General features: G+C 35.2%; 3 pseudogenes; all 3 read right to left on the reverse strand.

Moving 5' to 3' along the window:
• Nucleotides 1-7,011: 7,011 nt before the first annotated feature.
• LOC125869799 (DNA (cytosine-5)-methyltransferase CMT3-like) lies at nucleotides 7,012-11,608 on the reverse strand (annotated as a pseudogene).
• Nucleotides 11,609-12,189: 581 nt separating this feature from the next.
• LOC125869800 (putative DNA (cytosine-5)-methyltransferase CMT1) lies at nucleotides 12,190-15,358 on the reverse strand (annotated as a pseudogene).
• A 749-nt stretch (nucleotides 15,359-16,107) lies between these two features.
• LOC125869801 (DNA (cytosine-5)-methyltransferase CMT3-like) lies at nucleotides 16,108-21,885 on the reverse strand (annotated as a pseudogene).
• Nucleotides 21,886-22,254: the final 369 nt, after the last annotated feature.

Below are 22,254 nucleotides of genomic sequence, written 5' to 3' on the forward strand. Positions count from 1 at the left end.
GGAGACTATACTTGTTATTGTGATGATATCTCTCATGTTATGATGAAATGTATGATAATTGCCTTATTGGTTGCATTCTCCAACTATTTCAAAGATTATGTTCAAAAATGGCATATGGCATGATTTCAAATGAAATGTCCCTTTTCATGCATGTTTTAATGGTTTTGCGCATGTCTTCCATACTTAGTACGTTTTCATGCTAACCCCTTCTTCTACATTTTCTATAAGTGTAGGCTTCGGAGATATCAGATTCAATCCTCATGGCTAGGTTCATTGGAGATCAAGAAGAAGAAGCTTGGTAAGTCCTCATTGTATTCGAGGGCTCAACCACATGTCCCTTATTGTCTTTACTTTTATGTTTTTTAGACTTTTGTAAGGGTCGTGTCCCTAAGTTTTGTATTAAAGAGTTTTATTCCAAGTTTAATAGATGGTTTGAGACATAGTGTCATAAATACTCTTTCATTGTATGAAGAGACTTTGATTGTAAGAAAAGTTTTAATTCCGCACTATTGTTATCACCTATGCAATAAATGAATGCTATGAGGCTTGTATAAGACCCCTTCGGGGTCGAGTACACTGTTTTATGACTAGGAGGTGCTCTCAGGTCGTGACAATAAAACCTAACAATTGAGTTGGGGTTGAATCCCACAAGAGCGGTACGTGTTCAAATTCAATTAGGAAGTGCAAATGTGGTCTAATCAACCATAGGAATAGAAATTATTGAAAAGGATATGAATCAAATTAAAAGGGGTGACACTAATGTCAGATGGGGGTTTTGATTTACAATTATCAACTACAACGCAGTCACAAACAATTTGAAATAGCAATAAAGAGAGGAATTCTCTGGATGTTATCGATTATAGGCAAATTTCAATATATGGGTAATTGAAACTACTAGTAAGCAACTAAAAATTAGTGAGTAGGCTAGACTATAAGGGAGATAGATTTCGCTCGAACAACTTTCCCAAATCAGGTGATTTCTTTTGAACATCAACAAGCTTAACAATGAAGAACAACCCACAGCTTAATTCATCCACTCTCTCGAGCTAGACGGGTAGGATTGGGCTTCGGATTCACTCTCTCGAGCTGAACTCAGCTCAACCCAATACCTACAAATCATTACCTAATAATCTTAGTTCTAAAACCTCTCTCTCGAGCAAGACAAGAACACAAAATAAGAACTGCATTTCCAACTACAATTCATAAATTGAACCACAATTACTGATTAAACCCACTTCAAATTAGCATATAAACTAGCAGTTAACAATACCCATACACTAATACAACCCATAATCATATGATCACACCCCAAGAATTGGGGTTTTAGCCGAACATCATAAAAGAGTAAAAATAGTTATTGAATCGATTAGTCATCAACTGGGTAAGAGAAATTTAGTCTTTACAATGCTTCAATTTATAGAAAATTTGAAACCCACTTCAAAAATCTCTGAAAATAATCTCCAAAATTATTCAAGTCTACTAAGAAACTCTCATAAACTCAAGAGAAAATTCTTCTAAACTAATTCAATCTAAGTTAGCATAATAAAATAATTGTTCAAAGTATAATTTATAGTCACCAAAAATAAGCCACAAAGGGTCATTTGGCAAAGTAAGTCGGGTTCGCCGAACCACTCGGCGAACCGCCCATTGATCTCTTCCATCACCTTTTTGCCTTGGCACTCAACATCCTAAAGTTCTGTAACTTTGGACAATCTCTCTTTGAATGCAAAACTGCTCGTCGATTCCCTGACTGCCCCTTTTTGTCGCCGACTTGGTTTCTTCCCTCAGGGCTGACATACTGGATTTTTAGGCGGTCAAGCTAGCCACTCGGCTTATCGGCAAGTGCTCTTGGCTATCACCAAACTTGCCTTTCTTCATTTCTTCAGTTTGTTTTGTTCCTTTTTTCGTGTTAGTATCCTTGCTTTGTTCCTCAATCCATATACCTGAAAATCAAAGCTTTAACATCAGTTTATGGCCCAAATTAAGCATTTCAGGACACTAAATCTATATAAACAAAATCCCTAAATGACTCCAAGTCTCGAACTCATCAATAATCTACACCATCATCATCATATTCCACATCCTCGTCTCCTACTTTCAACAAAGGGTGTGCTCGGGTATTTCTTTTCTACAAGGAGTAGGATGCACAAAGCTAATGTCACGACCGAGAGCACCCCTTAGTTGTAACATGGTGTAATTGACCCCGAAGGGGTCGCATACAAGCCATTATCACATTCTTAACATTAGATAATAGAAATACGGGAAAATTTGAAAATTTACAATCGAAGTCTTATCTCATAAAAATAATAAGCGGAAGTCTTTCTATACTCTTTGTCTCAAACCATCTATTTAAAACTCAAGAATAAAAGTCATTGGGACGCAGCCCATACAAAGTCTAAAACATCAAAATAAAGACAGAAAGGAAATGTGGTTGTTGTCCTCGAAGCTATAAGGACTCACCAATTCTTCAACTCTTCTAACTCCTTGAAACTCTAGCTTCCAATAGCAACTCAAAGCTCCAACCCTACATTTGGTTAGAATGTAGGCAATATGCGTTAGTACAAAAGGTACTATGTATGAAAGCTAGCACAACATCATAAAAGCATCTCCAAATGGTTAGTCAACATAAGACATAAGCATAAGAGACAATAATATAAACATAAGAATAAATCTCCAACATAAGCATCATATAATACAAGTCAACCTAAGACATTGTAAATGAGGATAGGAGAACATCACATTCATGACAAGGTCTTTACTTAGACCTACAAGGTTACACATCTCAACCCTAAGTCTTTCATATTACAAGAGAAGTACTTCACAAGACACCACCAAGTATACTTGTGTAATGCAAGGATAGCATCCCCTATTACCATCCAATCTAGGTACCTCTCTTTGGTCATTCTTGGGCATAGTGCACATTCATATTCAAGCCCTATGTTTTCATGTCATCTTAACATAGTCTATATAAATGGTCAACTCTTAAGCTTCTCTATGCCATAAAGGTATCATACTTCCAAGTAACATCAAGACACACTTGTGCAAAGAATGAAAGGCATCCCTTACTACCCTTCACACTAAGCATAGCCTTGAAGTTATCCTTAGTCATATCCACCCTACTTTGGCCTCCTTAATAAATTCCCTCTCTTAACTAAGGAATCTCTCACCTATAGTCAACTATAACTAGGAAAGGCAACTCTAGTCCAATCCTATCTCAAGGTTTCTCTTTAATGACCTTAAGTCATACTTTGTGCAATGCACTCTTAGCATCCCATAATACTAATCGTGGTAAGTATTACTTTTAGGTCCTATTACTATTTCTTCTTGGTTTGGAACCCAGTTCCCCCTCTTTATCTTTAGAACCCTATGAGGTACTCTCTCTCAAGCACATCTTAGTTCATTATTAGGTTGAACCCTAGGAGATACTTCTTTTAGTATGTCTAAGTTCATTCTTCACATGGACCATATGAGATACTATCTTAAGCATGTGTAAGTCCATCTATACTCTTGAACACTCTGAATTACTTCTTTAAGTAAGTCTAAGTTCATCCACACTCTTGAAAACTATGAGTTACTTCATTACGTAAGTCGTAGTTCATTATGCTTTGAACACTATGAGATTCTTCTTAAGCATGTCTTAGTTCATAGTATATGGATATCTCTACTAGGAACATTAACTCAAGTATGTGAAGGATCCCATCTCATGAGACCTAACTTTGGGAAGATCCACACTCTACTACATAAGAGTTTCCCCCTTTTTCTTGGATAGTCCTCACATCAACTAGGTGTGGCTCTCTTTTCTTCTTGTAGTCCGGACCCTATCTTGTGTGACACTCCATCTCATTATCAATATCCACTTGAAGCCAAGCATACACCCCAAAGTTTACTTGTTAAGCCTTACTTAACACTCATCTCCCATGAAAGGATGTCCTTGACAACCCATCCATGCTCAAGTGATTCTGTCACTTTCATCTATCAAACATTTATAAGGTACGTTAGGTGAGCATAGGCCTTTCACCACAATTCAACCTATTAGACTTCTATTGTCTTTTAGACTTTACTCTCAAAGCCTTAACATAACTAGGTAATTACATTAGCATCATCCTAAAGCCCTAACTATCATGATCACAAACCCTACTCTCAAGGTTTCTTTCTTCATCTCTTCTTTATACATAGATTTCAAGGTAATTTGATCATATCTTTCATTACTAGGTGATTCTAGTCTTAATTGATCCTAAAGGTTAAATTCTAACTTTACAAGTCAAGATCAACCATATACAATAGAATATAGTTCAATTCATGATTAGATGATCCTAACTTTGATCAATTACAACACACAACTTGAATTAGGAAGATCACATATTAACCTTCAACTTTGCCTCTAATGGCATAAACCCACAAAGATCACATTCATCAATTTAGATTAGGGTTCATCATAAAAATCACATGAAATCATCACATTATCATCGAACAAAGCGAAATCAATCAATAGTGGGTGATATCCACTAGATTGGAATTACACCCAAGCCCTACCCACAATGCAATCTTGAGTTCACAATTGAGGGATTTCTAAGGGGGCTCCATGGGTGGAAGAACCCATGGATGAATAAGCTTCACTTACCTTTAATAAATGCCCTAAGCAAAGCTTGAATCAATGGATGAAATCTCCCTAAGTCACTTCCCTTTCTCTTCTCTTCTTCCTCTTCTCCTTCAATTCTAGAGAGATGATTTTTGGAGAGGATTTTAGTGGTCTTTAGATTAATGGGTAAACGTGATTAGTTTAGGGTCAATTAACTATTTATAGGAGGTAAATTAACTAACTAATCACCCCTCCTAACCCATCAACCAATTACTAAAATAACCCCTAAACACTAACTTAAAAACTAAAAGCTGAAAACTGGGCAGACGTTTGAGACTCCACCTACGGACCGTAGGTGGAGTGACGGGACGTTCTGTGCCTTTGTTGTTTGGGTCTGGGACTTGGTCATAGGAGCTAAGGCTCCCTAGACTAAGTCCTGTCCAATGGAGCAGACTTACGGGGCATCGTTTGACTTAAGAGGCCTCACTTGCCTCCGTAAGTCAAGCTGATTTTGACAGCTTTTGGCCAATGTTGGGGTCCTCCTCAAGGACCTCTAGGGTGGTCCTTGGGGGGTCGTACCCGGACGTTTAACCCCTATTTATGTCCATCTAAGTATAGGAGACATTTATGTTCATTTTAACCCTCATACAACACTCCAAAAGTCCACTATAAGACCTACAACACACTAGTTCATCTCTCTTGTTCAACTTACTAGTTTTCGGGTGTTATGATAGTTTCTTGACGTTTGACCTCAAAACTCACCAAACTAACTTCAAAAGCCAGTATTCATCATTTAGAAAATTTTACAATTATAAACTGACATGTGAGGCTCTAGCTCAACCTATTATATTTAGTCAAGCCTTAGCTAGGTCTTACTATATTTTACGGGGTGTTACATTATCCCTCACTTGGGAACATTTGTCCTTCAATGACACTTTAGACACTATATATAGTCATTAATCTCAGCTAACACCCCATCATGCATGCACTAACTCTAAATGCACACAACATCAAGGAAGAAAACTTCAATTCCAAGAACTAGAGCATACTCATAATTTATTCATGAAACTTAGATGCAATTTCTACTATAGTGCACCACAACATGAGGAAACAATGCACAAAAGTCATTTCAACAAGACCTAGACAATTCTATGAACATGCATATAAGGAAATCATGGCAGCACATAAGGCACCAAAATAACCCACTAGATAGGCACACTATCCCCCACTTGGGAGCAAGCCTATTCAAACTTTTCTAAACATCATGCGTACTAACATAACTTCAAAATCCAAAAAAAAACATGTCATAAAAGACAAGAAATCTGACAATTTTCTAAAACATGAAAGAAACACATACCGGAAAGGACCTGAGGAGATCACTCTTGATCTCCTCTAGATTGGAGAGCATAAAATCTATTCTTCTTTTGAGGCTCTTTATTCACACCACTAGAGTCAACTTTCTTACCTTCTCTCCCCTTTGCCTTAAGAACCGGGCAATCTCTCACCTTGTGCCCTTCCTTACCACATCCATAGCAACCATCCATGCCGGCTAGGCATTTATCAAAATGATTTCTCCCACACTTGGTGCAATTAGGATTAGGAGAATTAGAGAAACTTTGGCAGGAATACTTTTGTTGATTCTTAGAACGACCATGTCCATCGGACCCATCATAAAAGGACTTATCACCATCCACCGTAGACCTCTTCTTCTCCCTAGCCCTTTCCTTCTTTAGTTTTGACTCTTCAATTTGTTGGGCAAATACCATCAACCTTGAAATATCCATGTCATCAACAAGCATGGCTATATGGCATTCTACTTCTACTAAGTCGGACACCCCCGTCATAAATCTATTCATCGAATCCCTAGGATTGGCTACCAAGCTTGGAGCATATTTACACAAAAGGGTGAATTTCAAAGAGTACTCCTTAACAATCATATTACCGTGCTTTAGGTTGATGAATTCTCCCAATTTAGCTTCCCTCAACTCCCGGGGAAAGAAACTATCTAGAAATTCTGACTTAAAAGCTTCCCACTCTATAGGGCCCGCTCCTACCGGCCTACTATCTTTCCATTGTTCATACCAAATTTGGGCAACATCTTTCAATTGGTAGGCGGCTACTTTTGCTTTCTCACTAGAAGTCAGCCCCATGATTGCTAGCACCTTGTACACCTCATCTATAAAACCTTGAGGATCTTCCTCCACTTTGGAGCCATAGAACTCCGGAGGGTTCATCTTCAAAAACTCACTCACCCTAAAAGAAGCCATCCCCTTTATTGGGTTTGCCGGAGCCACTACCTCTCTATTAGCTTGCTATGTCAAGGCTTGAGCCAATAGTTGCATAGAAGCCCTAAATTCTTCAAGAGTAGCATTCCCCATTGGGGGGTCATTTGGAACTTGAGGTGGAGCTTGGTCTTGAACTTATGGAGGAATCTATTGATCTCCATTGTCATCTCCTTCTTTCCTAGCATTAACCCTTGTATTAGCCATACCCTGAAAAACAACGACACAGATTAGAAGAAGGGCCTATTAAAGCCAAACTCTAGGACACGACTAAGAGAATGAAGAAGTGAGACTTTTCCTAAGCATCCAATATCATCCTATTCATAAATGTGTCACAACTCACACCCATGAATAAAACTCTACTTAGACGTCGTTTGAGATATCCTAAAATTTATCCCAAAACCTTATGCTCTGATACCAAGTTTGACACGACTCGAGAGCATCCCCTAGTCGTAACATAGTGTAATTAACCCCGAAGGGGTCGCATACAATCCATTAGCACATTCTTAATATAAGATAATAGAAAATACGAGAAACTTTGAAACATTAATTTTGAAGTCTTATCTCATAAAAACAATAAGCGGAAGTCTTTCTATACTCTTTGTCTCAAACCATATATTTAAAACTCAAGAATAAATGTCATTAAGACGCAGCCCATACAAAGTATAAAACATGAAAATAAAGACATAAAGGAAATGTGGTTGTTGTCCTTGAAGCTATGAGGACTCACCAATTTTTCAACTCTTCTAACTCCTTGAAACTCTAGCCTCCAATAGCAACTCAAAGCTCCAACCCTACATTTGGTTAGAATGTAGGCAATATGTGTTAGTCGTCACATCAACTAGGTATGATTCTCCTTTCTTCTTGGAGTCCAGACCCTATATTGTGTGACACTCCATCTCATTGTCAATATCCACTTGGAGCCAAGCATACACCCCAAGGTTTACTTGTTAAGCCTTTCTTAACACTCATCTCACATAAAAGGATGTCCTTGACAACCCACCCATGCTCAAGTGATTCTATCACTTTCATCTATCAAACATTCATAAGGTAGGTTAGGTGAGTATAGGACTTTCACTACAATTCAACCTATTAGACTTCTATTGTCATTTATACTTTACTCTCAAAGCCTTAACATCACTAGGTAATTACATTAGTCTCACCCTAAAGTCCTAACTATCATGATCACAAACCCTACTCTCAAGGTATCTTTCTTCATCTCTTCTTTAAACCAAGATTTCAAGGTAATTTGATTACATCTTTCATTACTAGGTGATTCTAGTCTTAATTAATCCTAAGGGTTCATTTATAACTTTACAAGTCAAGATCAACCATATACAATAGAATCTACTTCAATTCATGATTAGATGATCCTAAATTTGATCAATTATAACACACAATATTGAATTAGGAAGATCACATATGAACCTTCAACTTTTCCTCTAATGACATAAACCCACAAAGATCACATTCATCAATTTAGATTAGGCTCATCATAAAAATCACATGAAATCATCACATTATGATCAAACAAACCTAAATCAATCAATATTGGGTGATATCCACTAGATTGGAATCACACCCAAGCCCTACCCACAATGCAATCATAACCCTAGCTAGAATTGGGTTTTTGAGTTCACGATTGAAGGATTTCTAAGGGGGCTCCATGGGTGGAAGAACCCATAGATGACTAAGATTCACATACATTCAATCAATTCCCTAAACAAAGCTTGAATTAATGGATGAAATCGCCCTAAGACACTGCCCTTTCTCTCTTATTCTTCCTCTTCTTCTTCAATTCTAGAGAGATGATTTTGGGAGAGGATTTTAGGGGTCTTTAGATGAATGGGTAAACATTATTAGTTTAGGGTCTATTAACTATTATAGGAGGTAAATTAACTAACTAATCGCCCCACCTAACCCCTAAACTAATTACTAAACTAACCCCTAAACACTAACTTAAAAACTAAAAGCTGAAAACTGGGCACACCTACGAGACCTCCACCTACGGACCGTAGGTGGAGTGACGGGCCATTTTGTGCCTTCCTTGTTTTGGTCTGGGACTTGTTCATGGATGATAAGGCTCCCTAGACTAAGTCCTCACCTACAGAGCAGACTTACGGGGCATCGTTTGACTTAAGGGATGTCATTTTGCCCCCGTAAATCAAGTTGTTTTTGATAGCTTTTGGCCAATGTTGGGGTCCTCCTCAAGGACCCCTAGGGTGGTCCTTGGGGGGTTGTACCCAGACCTTTAACCCCTATTTATGTCCATATAAGTATAGGGGATATTTATCTTCATTTTAACCCTCACACAACACTCCAAAAGTCCACTACAAGACCCTACAACATACTAGTTCATCTCACTTGTTCAACTTACTAGTTTTCGAGTGTTATGATCGTTTCTTGACGTTTGACCTCTAAAATCACCAAACTAACTTCAAAAGCCATTATTCATCATTTAGATAAGTTTCCAACTATAAACAAACATGTGAGGCTCTATTTCAACCTATTAGATTTCGTCAAACCTTAGCAAGGTCTTATTATATTTTACGGGGTGTTACACCTACTGACAATCTTCAGCAGATTAATTCTTTATCTCAGTTTGTGGATGGTTGACTTTTAATCTATCCCAAGCATATCAATTTAGGTCAATAGTCCATTTATTTGTAAGTTTAACACCACAAACATCGCTACCCAAGCACAACCTAGTGGACATTCTATAATAACTGGAATAGAGATCCAAGAGCTTCTTTTCTTGGTTCTGTTCATTGTCCTCCACAAAATCATTGTTGCTTGATATTGTGGAATCTGATTCACTATCAGTACTTGAAACATCTAATAGTAAGATAATAATGACGAGAATAGGAACATGTACTTCATCTCATAGTGATAGTCATGTTTTGATCTCAAACTTTCCTTGAACTTTAAGCTTACACTTGAGGGTATTGGAACAATCTTGATTTTCTTTACAAGGCAATAAAGAAGATTGTCATCCTTAATTTTATATTAGAGCACACAGTTGTTATTGATAAATTGTTCATGAGCTTTAATTATAGTATCCTCGGCTCTGTAAATCCATTGTGCAGTAAAAAATACTTCATATCATCGACACCTTAAAAAAACTCAACAATTTTGGTTATATAATCATATTTACCATCTGCAACTTTTACATAAGCATTATCCTAAAGTTATGAATATATTGTATTTATGTTGTGGTGACAGAAATGCCATCAATACAAAATAATAGTTAATATCACAATTTATTGAACTAAGACATAGAAAAAAAAAACAACTATTATCAACAAAAAGTCAAAGAGACAAGTTATTATTGATAGAATTTAATTAAATTCCCAGCAAAGTCGTAATTTCTGTTTTCATAAGTTAAAAAAATAAATAAAGACCTAAATTATAAATAATCGATAAAACTTAACCTTTAAAGAAAAACTAATTTTATATATGTGTCGCCACTTAAATTTTAAGAAAAATTCAAGAAAATTTTTAGTTTTCAAAAGACTTAAACATAGAAATCATTTGACCAAATGGTGTGTTGGGGTATTACTTTTCAAACTTCTAATATTAACATAACAAACTTCTTAAATCTCTTCCGCTTTACAAATTTCTCTTTCATCATTGTTACAAGATCTCCCATCATAATCTACACCATCATCATCATCTTCAACATCCTCATCTCCTACTTTCAACAAAGGTTGTGCTCGGGTATTGCTTTTCAACAAGGAGTAGGATGCACAAAGCTCCTCTCACTCTTTCAAAAGCAATAAGAAATCTTCAGGAGATTCATTCCTTATCTTAGTTTGTGGGTGGTTGAATTTTAATCTATCAAAAGTATATCAATTTAGGTCAGCAATCCATTTAGTTGCAAGTTTAACACCACAAACATCGCTACACAGGCACAACCTAGTGGAAATTCTACAACAACTGAAATAGAGATTCAAGAGCGTCTTTTCTTTGAATTGTTCATTGGCCTCCACAACATCACTGTTGCTTGATATGGAGGAATCTGATTCACTATCAGTACTTGAAACATCTTATTGTAAGATAATAATGATGAGAATAGGAAAATGTTCTTCATGTCATAGTGATAGTCTTATTTTGATCTGAAACATTCCTCGAATGGTAAGCTTACATTTGAGGGTATTGGAACAATCTTGATTTTCTTTACTTGGCAATCAATATGGTGTCATCCTTAATTTTATATTAGAGCACACAATTGTTGTTGATAAACTGTTCATGAGCTTTAATTATAGTATCATTAGCTCTGTAAAACCATTGAGCAGTAAAAAAATTTGTGTATCATCGACACCTTGAAAAAACTCTATAATCTTGCTTATATAATCATATTGACCATCTGCAACTTTTACATGAGCATTATCCTAAAGTTATGAATGAGATTTTCAACCAATGGTTGGGTAATATAGCACATGGCCTAGATTAGTTTTTTGGAATCATCTTTGAAATTTAGGCTTATAGGTGCAACCTTTGCTTTACCTTGTCCTTTATAATGTATCGATGAGTCCATTTCTCCATAGCTTCATTACCACAACCCTTTTGCCGTAAAGACACACTCTTGCTCCATATTCACCTGTACAGGAACTTTTATCACCTTTTTTTTATCAGACGATTCATTGTTCAAACTGTCACATACAATATCCTCATCTTCAACAAACTAATCATTATCACAACACTCAACCGTAAAACTTTTCGTTACTTCATGTGCAATAGGATTCATGTTTTCAACTACTACTGCATGTCATTTAGAGACTACGATAACTTCGTTGGAGAATCTTTTCAATAACTTAGGATTACTGAATGGGCCCATTAGAAATAAGATGGGCTTCTAATGGGCCTAACATACCTTGGGTTTTGGGTCATATTAGTTTAAATGCGGGATGGATTTTTTTTCACCTTACGCTAGTTGACTAACAGTTGATTTTCAAAGATGACCGGTTACGGGTTCGCAAAACTGTTCATTAATATACTGTACTTTTGTTGTGGTGAAAAAAATGCCATCAATGCAAAATAATAATTAATATCACAATTTAATCACATAAGGCATAGTAAAAGCAAAAAAAAAAACTATTATCAACAAATAGTCAAAGAGGCAAGTTATTACTATTAGAACTTAATTAAATTCCCAATAGAGTCTGTATTTCTGTTTTCATAAGTTTAAAAAATAAATAAAAACCTAAATTATAAATAATCGATTTAACTTAACCTTTAAAGAAAAAATAATTTTATATAAGTGTCCCCACTTAATTTTTAAGAAACATCAAGAAATTTTTTAGTTTTCAAAAGACTTAAACATAAAAATCATTTGAGCAAATGGTGTGCTGGGGTATTGCTTTTCAAACTTCTAATATCAGCATAACAAACTTCTTAAATCTCTTCCACTTTGGAATTTTCTCTTTCATCATTATCACAAGATCGCGCATCATAATCTACACCATCAACATCATCAACAACATCCTTATCTCCTACTTTCAACAAAGGGTGTGCTCGTGTATTGTTTTTCAACAAGGAGTAGGATGCACAAAGTTGCTCCCTCTCCTTCAAAAGCAATAAGAAATCTTCAAGAGATTCATTCCTTGTCTTAGTTTAAGGTGGTTGAATTTTGATATATCACAGGCATATCAATTTAGGTCAACAATCCATTTAGTTAAAAGTTTAACACCATAGACATCGCTACACAGGCACAGCCTACTAAACATTCTACACCAACTGAAATAGAGATCCAAGAGCGTCTTTTCTTTGAATAGTTCATTGGCCTCCTCAATATCACTGTTGCTAGATATGGTGGAATCTGATTCACTATCAAGACTTGAAACATCTTATTGTAAGATAATAATGATGAGAATAGGAACATGTACTTCACGTCATAGTGATAGTCATATTTTTATCTCAAACTTTCCTCGAACGGTAAGCTTACATTTGAGGGTATTGGAACAATCTTGATTTTCTTTACAAGGCAATAAAGATGGTTGTCATCCTTATTTTAATATTAGAGCACACAATTGTTGTTGATAAATTGTTCATGAGTTTTAATTATAGTATCCTTGGCTCTGTAAAATCATTGAGCAGTAAATAATATTTTTTATCATTGACACATTGAAAAAACTAAATAATCTTGCTTATATAATCATATTTACCATCTGCATCTTTTACATGAGCATTATCCTAAAGTTTATGAATGAGATTTTAAACGAATGTCTGGTTAATATTGCACGTGGCCTAGATTAATATTTTGGAATCATCTTTGAAATTTAGGCTTATAGGTTCAACATTTACTTTAACCTTATCCTTAATAATGTATCGATGAGTCCATTTCTCAATAGCTTCATTACCACTACTCTTTTGCCTTAAAATACACACTTCTACTCCCTATTCACCTGCACAGGAACTTTTATTACCTTCTTTGATTAGACGATTCATCGTTCAAACTGTCACATACAATATCCTCATCTTCAACAAACTAATCATTATCACAACACTTAATCGTAAAAATTTTCATTACTTCATCTGCAACTGGATTCACGTTTTCCACTACTACTGCATGTCGTTTAGAGACTACGATAACTTTGTCGGAGAATCTTTCCAATAACTCAGGATTGTTGAATAGGCCCAATAGAAATAAGATGGGTTTCTAATGGGCCGAACATACCTTGGGTTTTGGGTCATCTTAGTTCAAATGCACTAAATCGATGAATATATTTTCACTTTACACTAGTTGACTAAGAGTGTATTTTCAAAGAAGACTGGTTGCGGGTTCGCAAAACTGATGAAGTATAAAAGGACTGGTTGCGGGTTCGCAAAACTGATTAAGTATACCATTGAACACACAATAAACTTATTTATTGCTGGTCATTCCAAAAATGATTAAGTATAAAAAGACCGGTTGTGGGTTCGCAAAATTGTTCTTTAATATATTGTATTTATGTTGTGGTGACAGAAATGCCATCAATGCAAAATAATAGTTAATAACACAATTTAATCAAATAAGGCAAAGAAAAAGCAAAACAAAAACAACAATTATCAACAAATAGTCAAAGAAACAACTTATTACTGTTAGAACTCCATTAAATTATCAACAGAGATGCCATTTCTGTTTTCATAGGTTTAAAAAATAAATAATGACCTAAATTATAAATAATCAATTTAATTTCACCTTTAAAAAAAATCTAATTTTATATATGTGTCGCCACTTAAATTTTAAGAAAAATCAAGAAAATGTTTTGTTTTCAAAAGACTTTTAACATAAAAATCATTTGAGCAAATGGTGTGCTGGGTATTGCATTTCAAACTTCTAATATCAACATAACAAACTTCTTAAATCTCTTCCACTTTACAAATTTCTCTTTCAACATTGTCACAATATCTCCCATCATAATCTACACCATCATCATCATCTTCAACATCCTCATCTCCTACTTTCAACAAAGGCTGTGCTCGGGTATTGCTTTTCAACAAGGAGTAGGATGCACAAAGCTCCTCTCACTCTTTCAAAAGCAATAAGAAATCTTCAGGAGATTCATTCCTTATCTTAGTTTGTGGGTGGTTGAATTTTAATCTATCAAAAGTATATCAATTTAGGTCAGCAATCCATTTAGTTGCAAGTTTAACACCACAAACATCGCTACACAGGCACAACCTAGTGGACATTCTACAATAACTGAAATAGAGATTCAAGAGCGTCTTTTCTTTGAATTGTTCATTGGCCTCCACAACATCACTGTTGCTTGATATGGAGGAATCTGATTCACTATCAGTACTTGAAACATCTTATTGTAAGATAATAATGATGAGAATAGGAAAATGTTCTTCATGTCATAGTGATAGTCTTATTTTGATCTGAAACATTCCTCGAACGATAAGCTTACATTTGAGGGTATTGGAACAATCTTGCTTTTCTTTACATGGCAATCAAGATGGTTGTTATCCTTAATTTTATATTAGAGCACACAATTGTTGTTGATAAACTGTTCATGAGCTTTAGTTATAGTATCCTTAGCTCTGTAAAACAATTGGGCAGTAAAAAATATTTTGTATCATCGACACCGTGAAAAATCTAAAAAATCATGCGTATATAACCATATTTACCATCTGCAGCTTTTACATGCACATCATCCTAAAGTTTATAAATGAGATTTTCAACTAATATCTAGGTAATATAGCACTTGGCCTAGATTAATTTCTTCGAATCATCTTTGAAATTTAGGCTTATAGTTGCACTATTTGCTTTAACATTATCTTTTATGATGTATCGATGAATACATTTCTCCATAGCTTCATTACCGCTACACTTTTGCTGTAAAACACACACTCTTGGTCCATATTCACCTGCACAACATCTCTTATCACCTTCTCTGATCAAATGATCATCGTTCAAATTATCACATGCAATATCATCATCTTCAACAACCTCATAATAATCAAAACACTTAACCGTAAAGTCTTTCGCTTCTTCATCCATAACTGGATTCATGTTTTCCACTACTACTGCATGTCGTTTAGAAGACTATGATAACTTTGTCGGAGAATTTTTCCAATAGCTTGGCATCGCTTAATGGGCCCATTAAACATATGGTGGGTATCTAATGGGACCAACATAACTTGGGATTTCGGTAATCTTAGTTCAAATGCGCTAACTTAAGAGATGTTTTTCACTTTACGCTAGTCGACTAAGAGTGGATTTTCCAAGACCAGGACTCAAGCGGATAGCATATGTTGGAACTACTTCAACCATTGAATGCATGATCAACCAAATAATTGCCGATAATTCAGAAAATGGCTAAGTATAAAAAAGAACTACGGATAAGCAAAATTGTTGTTTAATATACTGTATTTATATAGTGATGATAGAAATGACATCAATGCAAAATGACAACTAATATCACAATTTCAACAAATTAGGCATAGAAAGGGTTAAAAAAATCAACAATTATCAACAAATAGTCAAACAATCAAGTTATTATGGTTAGCACTTAATTAAATCTCCAACAGAGTATTCATTTCTGTTTTCATAAGTGTAAAAAAGAAATAAAGACTTAAATTATAAATAATCGATTTAACTTAACATTTAAAGACAAAACATTTGAGCAAAGCGTGCGTTGGGGTATTGCTTTCCAAACATGTAATATCACCAAAACAATATTCTTAAATCTCTTCCACTCTAAAAAATAATCCTTCATCATTGTCATAAAATCTCCTATAATCATCTACTCCATCATCATCTCATACTTTCAACAAAGGGTGTGCTCGGATGTTGATTTTCAACAAGGAGTGGGATGTAGAAAGTTGTTCCCACTCCTTCAAAAGCAATAAGAAATCTTTAGCAGATTCATTCCTTATCTCAGTCTGTGGGTGGTTGAATGTTAATCTATCACAAACTTATCGATTTAGGTCAACCATCCATTTAGTTAAAAGTTTAACACCACAAACATCGTTGTCGAGGCACAACCTAGTTGACATTCTACAACAATTGGAATAGAGACCCAATAGCTTCTTTTCTGGGTTCTGTTCATTGGCCTCCACAACATCATTGTTGCTTGATATGGTGGAATCTGATTCACTATCAAGACTTTAAAAATCTAATAGTAAGATAATAATGACGAGAATAGGAACATGTATTTCATGTCATAGTGATAGTGATATTTTGATCTCAAACTTTTGTAACGACCCTCAAAATGAAGTAGGATAAAGTAGAGCCTCACATGGGTTTTATGCATTAATAACTTGTTAAAATAATGTAGAAAATCTTTTTTAGTCAGTTTTAAAGAGTTTGGAAATCAAACGTTAAGGGACGACCAAGACGTTCGAAAACTAGTCTTTTGCGTGTTGGTGTGTTCTAGTATGTTGTTCATGTTTTTATGTGTTGTTTAGAGTCTAAAATCAGTGGAGGTGACTCTAGTGTCTTAATAAATGTTTTTAGGGTCAAATTGTCCGGGTAAGATTCCCCGAGACCACCCTAAGGGTCCCCGAGGAGGACCCCAACCCTTGGCCAAACATGCTGCCAAGGCAGCTTGAAGTTGTGCATGGAGGGAATGGCTACGCGTCGCGGACTTGCTCCACCAATGGCCAAAATGTAGCTCCGCGTCGCGGAGACACCGCAGACTCTACTGTCTCAGAATTTAATTTCTAGAAACTTGTGGGAACACCTCCACGTCGCGAACTTGATCCCCAACGAAATCTGCAAAAATAAAACTCAAGTTTGACTTGTTTAAAAGGTCCAACTAAGTGAGGGGTAGTTTGGGTACTTTGGGGAATTATTATAAACGGTTATTCTACCTAGTTGATTAAAACCCCAAAACCTAAAATTAGACCCCATTCTTCAAATTGACCTTTCCCTCTCTAAAATAGTTTTTCTCAAAAACTCCATTGAAGACCTTGATGAAGCTCAAGCTAGAAAATGGGTTTTCAAATGATTTCTTCTTCAATTTCATGGATCTTCAATAATTAAGGTATGGTAACTCTTGATTCTTGAATAACCTCTCATTCAATGAGTTCTATCAAAGATTTTCAAAAGTGATTCAAAGACCAAAATTCCCATTTTCAATCTAAACATGGGTTCTTTGTCAAACGATTCTATTGATTATGTTATTGAATTAGTAGAATCATTCTATTGATGAATTAATGTAGAATTAAGGTTTTTTAAATAATTTTCAAAGGAATTCTAAAAGAACCCAGGATCCCCAAATTCTCAAAAATTGGCCTATGATGAGGGTCTTTGTGAATATGATCTCTATGGGTGAAATTATATTTAGATTAGATTGTATTGATGTTTCCTATGATTATCTATACTTATTCATGTTGAATTTTTGGTATATTGATGAGTTGGGAATTATGGCCTTATGGACAAAGTTATGGGTTGATCCCTTTGTTTATAGAATTGTACTTAGATTATGTTTATGTTATTGAATTACATTGTTGATTCCTATTGCTATCTATGTCAATTGATTATAAATTGTTGATCCATGGTGATCATGGCTTGGAGAATTGGTAAGTTGACCTAACTTCTAGTCTATAGTATTAGAATTGATGTTGTGTGGTTTTATCCACTTATGGTGGAGGTGTTTACTTCTTGTCTATCTATGCATGTTTATATCATTGCCTTGAAGGCAATAGATGTGAAGTGAATTGATGATTATGATGCATATGTTTATGGAGTTGTGCTATAAAGGTTATGTATGAAATCCTCAATGCTAGCATGATGTTTAATGTGTGTTGATGATGAGGAGTATAATGTGAATGATAATGTTAGGGATAAGGTGTGGTCTACATGATTGATTATGTTAAGTACTATTGTGGAATGACCCCTACCTATATGACCCCTATATGAATGTGTGATCATATACATGTTAGGAGTACCTATTCAATGTTGAATGTGTCCTTGTCTCCTATGATGAAGTGTGGGTGTGTGTTCTAGAATCCCTAAAGGCTTTATATGTGAATTGCTCATGATGTGGGGACATTATGACTGTGTTGTGATCCCTTGAAGGGTACTGCACTCAATATCAATGTTCTTTCTATTATGTCACTATGAGGACTAATATACACACACACACTCTACATGTATAGCTATGAATATGATGTGTTATGGTGACTATTGAAAGGTTAACTCTTATATGCACCCTTACATCTTATTATGCATGCAAAGTGTATGATTAGCAAGGTATGAATATGTGTTGCATAAAGGTGTTTATGTGAAATGCTTTCTCACATATGTACACACATATGAATGAATGAATAAGGTTTATGATAATCTAGTGAAATTGAGTCTCTTGAAAGGTTTCCTCAATTGTACTCTAAACTAGACTATGTTATGAATATGGTATGACTATGTGAAAGGTCATTATCACATAATGTAGGTTCTATGATGAAAGGTCATTCTCATCTTAGAAACCTTTGAGCTATATGATATGAGGGATTAAGTCCCTAAAGCCTATTTTATGAACTAATGTTAAATAACGGCTTAAAGATGTTTAAAAAGGGAGTTGGAGCTTAGCACTGAGTGAACATGAAAAATGAGAGTGGGGGCTTCACATCTAGCAAGTTCGGCTTCCCACAAGAAAACCTTCACGTTTAGCAAGTCCGGGTTCCCCACATAGATGTTGTCTCATGAGATGGAAACCTCCACGCCTAGCAAGTCAAGATTTCTAGTAGCAATCTCCTTGTTCCATAACTATGTTTTCCCATAGGTCTTAGCTTAATGGATCTACTAGATAGCTATTATGTATGTAGGTCCTACCTTGGCAAGTAGCACCCTCTCTTTTCGGTGTGGGAGTAGAACACCGGATTCCATGTAGCTCACATGGTCTATGTCGGTTATGGCAATATCTCCCAAAAGTTAAGAAATGAACTAAGCTAAGAATATGAACTCTAGTCATGATTTCTTGAAGAGTTACTTGTGTAGGTAGGACTATGGACCCTGCTTATGCATTGCACAAGTGGACTCTAAGCGAGGTTATGATTAGGCTCTATATCTAATGAAGACTATGGTCTATGTATGTTAATATGAAAGCATGTTAAGGTTGACTTTACTTATGTCAAGACATGAAGTATGATTATGCATGTGAATTACACTTATGACTTCTTAATGGGTTTGCTTAGTATATGTGGGGGTATGGGACTCCATGTGTACATTGCACAAGTGAACTTATGAAGGGGTTGTGAGGGTGGTTTACCTATGATATGAACTAAATGGGTTATGACTAGTGATGTAGTAAATGAATGAGTCCTTATATGATGTTATGAAGTATGTTGGTCTTATGTCTAATGTTAAATGAAGATGTTATGACTTGTTGAATATGATGCCTAGTCTATGGTGGCTTCCTAGGAACAGTTGGTGTGAGTAGTATTATAGGATGGTACTTGCACATTGCACTAGTGTGACTTGGAGGTTGTCTTAGGTAATGGTTCCTATGTGAAGACTATGTCTTATGGTGTGCTTTTGACTCTATGAATATATGTGGTTGGATTGATGAAGGCTATATGTAAGTTCACCCTTGGTAACCTTAAGGTGATACATTGCAAAAAGTATTCCTTAAGGGTTTCTTGAGGAAAGAAGTTAAAACAAAGAGGAAGGTAATGTATTGTATGCATTGAATGTGCCTAAAATGTTATAAGTGGCTCTATGTGCTATTATGAATGGTTTCCATGGGTATGATGATGTATGTGGTTTATATTGGTCCTATTGTACTAAATGTTCTTGAAGTTTCTCTAAAAAGGCATGATGCATGGTCTCCAACTAAATGTCCCTTTTAACGCATGTTTTTGCATGGTTATCATACTTAGTGCATTCTTATACTAACACCATTCTTCTTCAGCTTTTTACACCAAGTGTAGGTGATAGTGGCTAAAGGGCCTTTCCTAGAAGTGATGAGCTTGGTTTACTATTTCCAAGTTCGGGTGTGTCCTTAAAGATTCAAGGACCTTTATGTTAAAGAGTTTCCTTAAGTTCAATGTACTAGATAGTAGTTTCTTTTGTATTGTAAGGGTTGTGTCCCTCTTCTGTTGTAGTCGTGTTTTAAGATGGCTACCTTGAGTCGTAGTACTCCGATTTTGTATTAAAGGTTTAAATGAGGTGACTTTTAAGTCTTGTGTTATATTATAAAATGTTTTAAATTTTCCGCTATTTTTCTATGATTAACATCATCATCTCAAACTTTCAACAAAGGGTGTGCTCGGATATTGATTTTCAACAAGGAGCGGGATGTACAAAGTTGTTCCCACTCCTTCAAATCAATAAGAAATCTTCAGCATATTCATTCCTTATCTCAGTTTGTGGGTGGTTGAATTTTAATCTATCACAAACATATCGATTTAGGCCAACAATCCATTTAGTTACAAGTTTAACACCACAAACATCGCTACCTAGCCACAACCTAGTTGACATTCTACAACAATTGGAATAGAGATCCAATAGCTTCTTTTTTGGGTTCTATTCATTGGCGTCCACAACATCATTGTTGCTTGATATGGTGGAATCTGATTCACTACCAAGACTTTAAACATGTGATAGTAAGATAATAATGACGAGAATAGTAACATGTACTTCATGTCATAGTGATAATCAAATTTTGATCTAAATCTTTCCTTGAACTATAAGCTTACATTTCATGGTATTGGAACAATCTTGATTTTCTTTACAAGGCAATTAAGAAGGTTGTCATCCTTAATTTTATATTAGAGCACACATTTGTTGGTGATAAACTGTTCATGAGATTTAATTATAGTATCCTTGGATCTGTAAAACCATTGAGTAGTAAAAAATACATCTTATAATCGACAACTTGAAAAAACTCAACAATCTTGCTTATATAATCATTTTTACCATCTGCAACTTTTACATGAGCATCATCCAAATATTTATAACTGAGATTTTCAACCAATGTCTGGTAAAATAACACTTGGCCTAGATTAATTTCTTGGAATCATCTTGAAAATTTAGGCTTATAGGTGCACCATTTGCTTTAACCTTATCCCTTATAATGTATCAGTGAATCCATTTCTCCATAGCTTCGTTACCACTACACTTTTGTCGTAAAAGACAAACTCTTGCTCCCTATTCTCCTAGACAACAACTCTTATCACCTTCTCTTATCAGACAATTCATCATTCAAACTATCACATACAATATCCTCATCTTTAACAAATTGATCATCATCACAACACTCAACCGTAAAACCTTTTGCTACTTCATCCACAGTTGAATTCACGTTTTCCACTATTATGACTTGTCATTTAGAAGACTAGGATAACTTTGTCAGAGAATCTTTCCAATAGCTTGGCATTGCTGAATGGTCCCATTAGAAAAAGATGGCCTTTTAATGGGCCCATCATACCTTTGGTTTTGGGTCATCTTAGTTCAAACACGCTAAATTGAAGGATGTTTTTTCACTTTACGCTAGTTGACTAAAAACGTCTTTTCAAAAACCACAACCCAAGTGGAGAATTTAGCTTGGAACTACGACAACCGTTGAATGCACGATGAACCAAATAATCGCCGGCCATTTTGAAAATGGTTAAGTATAAAAAAATTGGATGCAGATTCACAAAACTGTTCTTTAATATACCATATTTATGTTGTGGTGACAGAAATGCCATCAATGCAAAATGACCCTTAATATCACAATTTAAACAAATACGACATAGTAAAGGCAAAAAAATCAATAGTTATCAACAAATAGTCAAACAATGAAGTTGTTATGGTTAGAACTTAATTAAATCCCTAGTAAAGTCCTCATTTCTGTTTTCATAAGTTTAAAAAAGAAATAAAATCATAAATTCTATATAATCAATTTAACATAACTTTCATAAAAAACCAATTTTATATAACTGTCGCCACTTAATATTTAAATCAAAATAAAGAAAAAATTTACT

This window comes from Solanum stenotomum, chromosome 7 (genome assembly GCF_019186545.1).
Source record: "Solanum stenotomum isolate F172 chromosome 7, ASM1918654v1, whole genome shotgun sequence".
In the NCBI taxonomy this organism is placed as follows: Eukaryota; Viridiplantae; Streptophyta; class Magnoliopsida; order Solanales; family Solanaceae; genus Solanum; species Solanum stenotomum.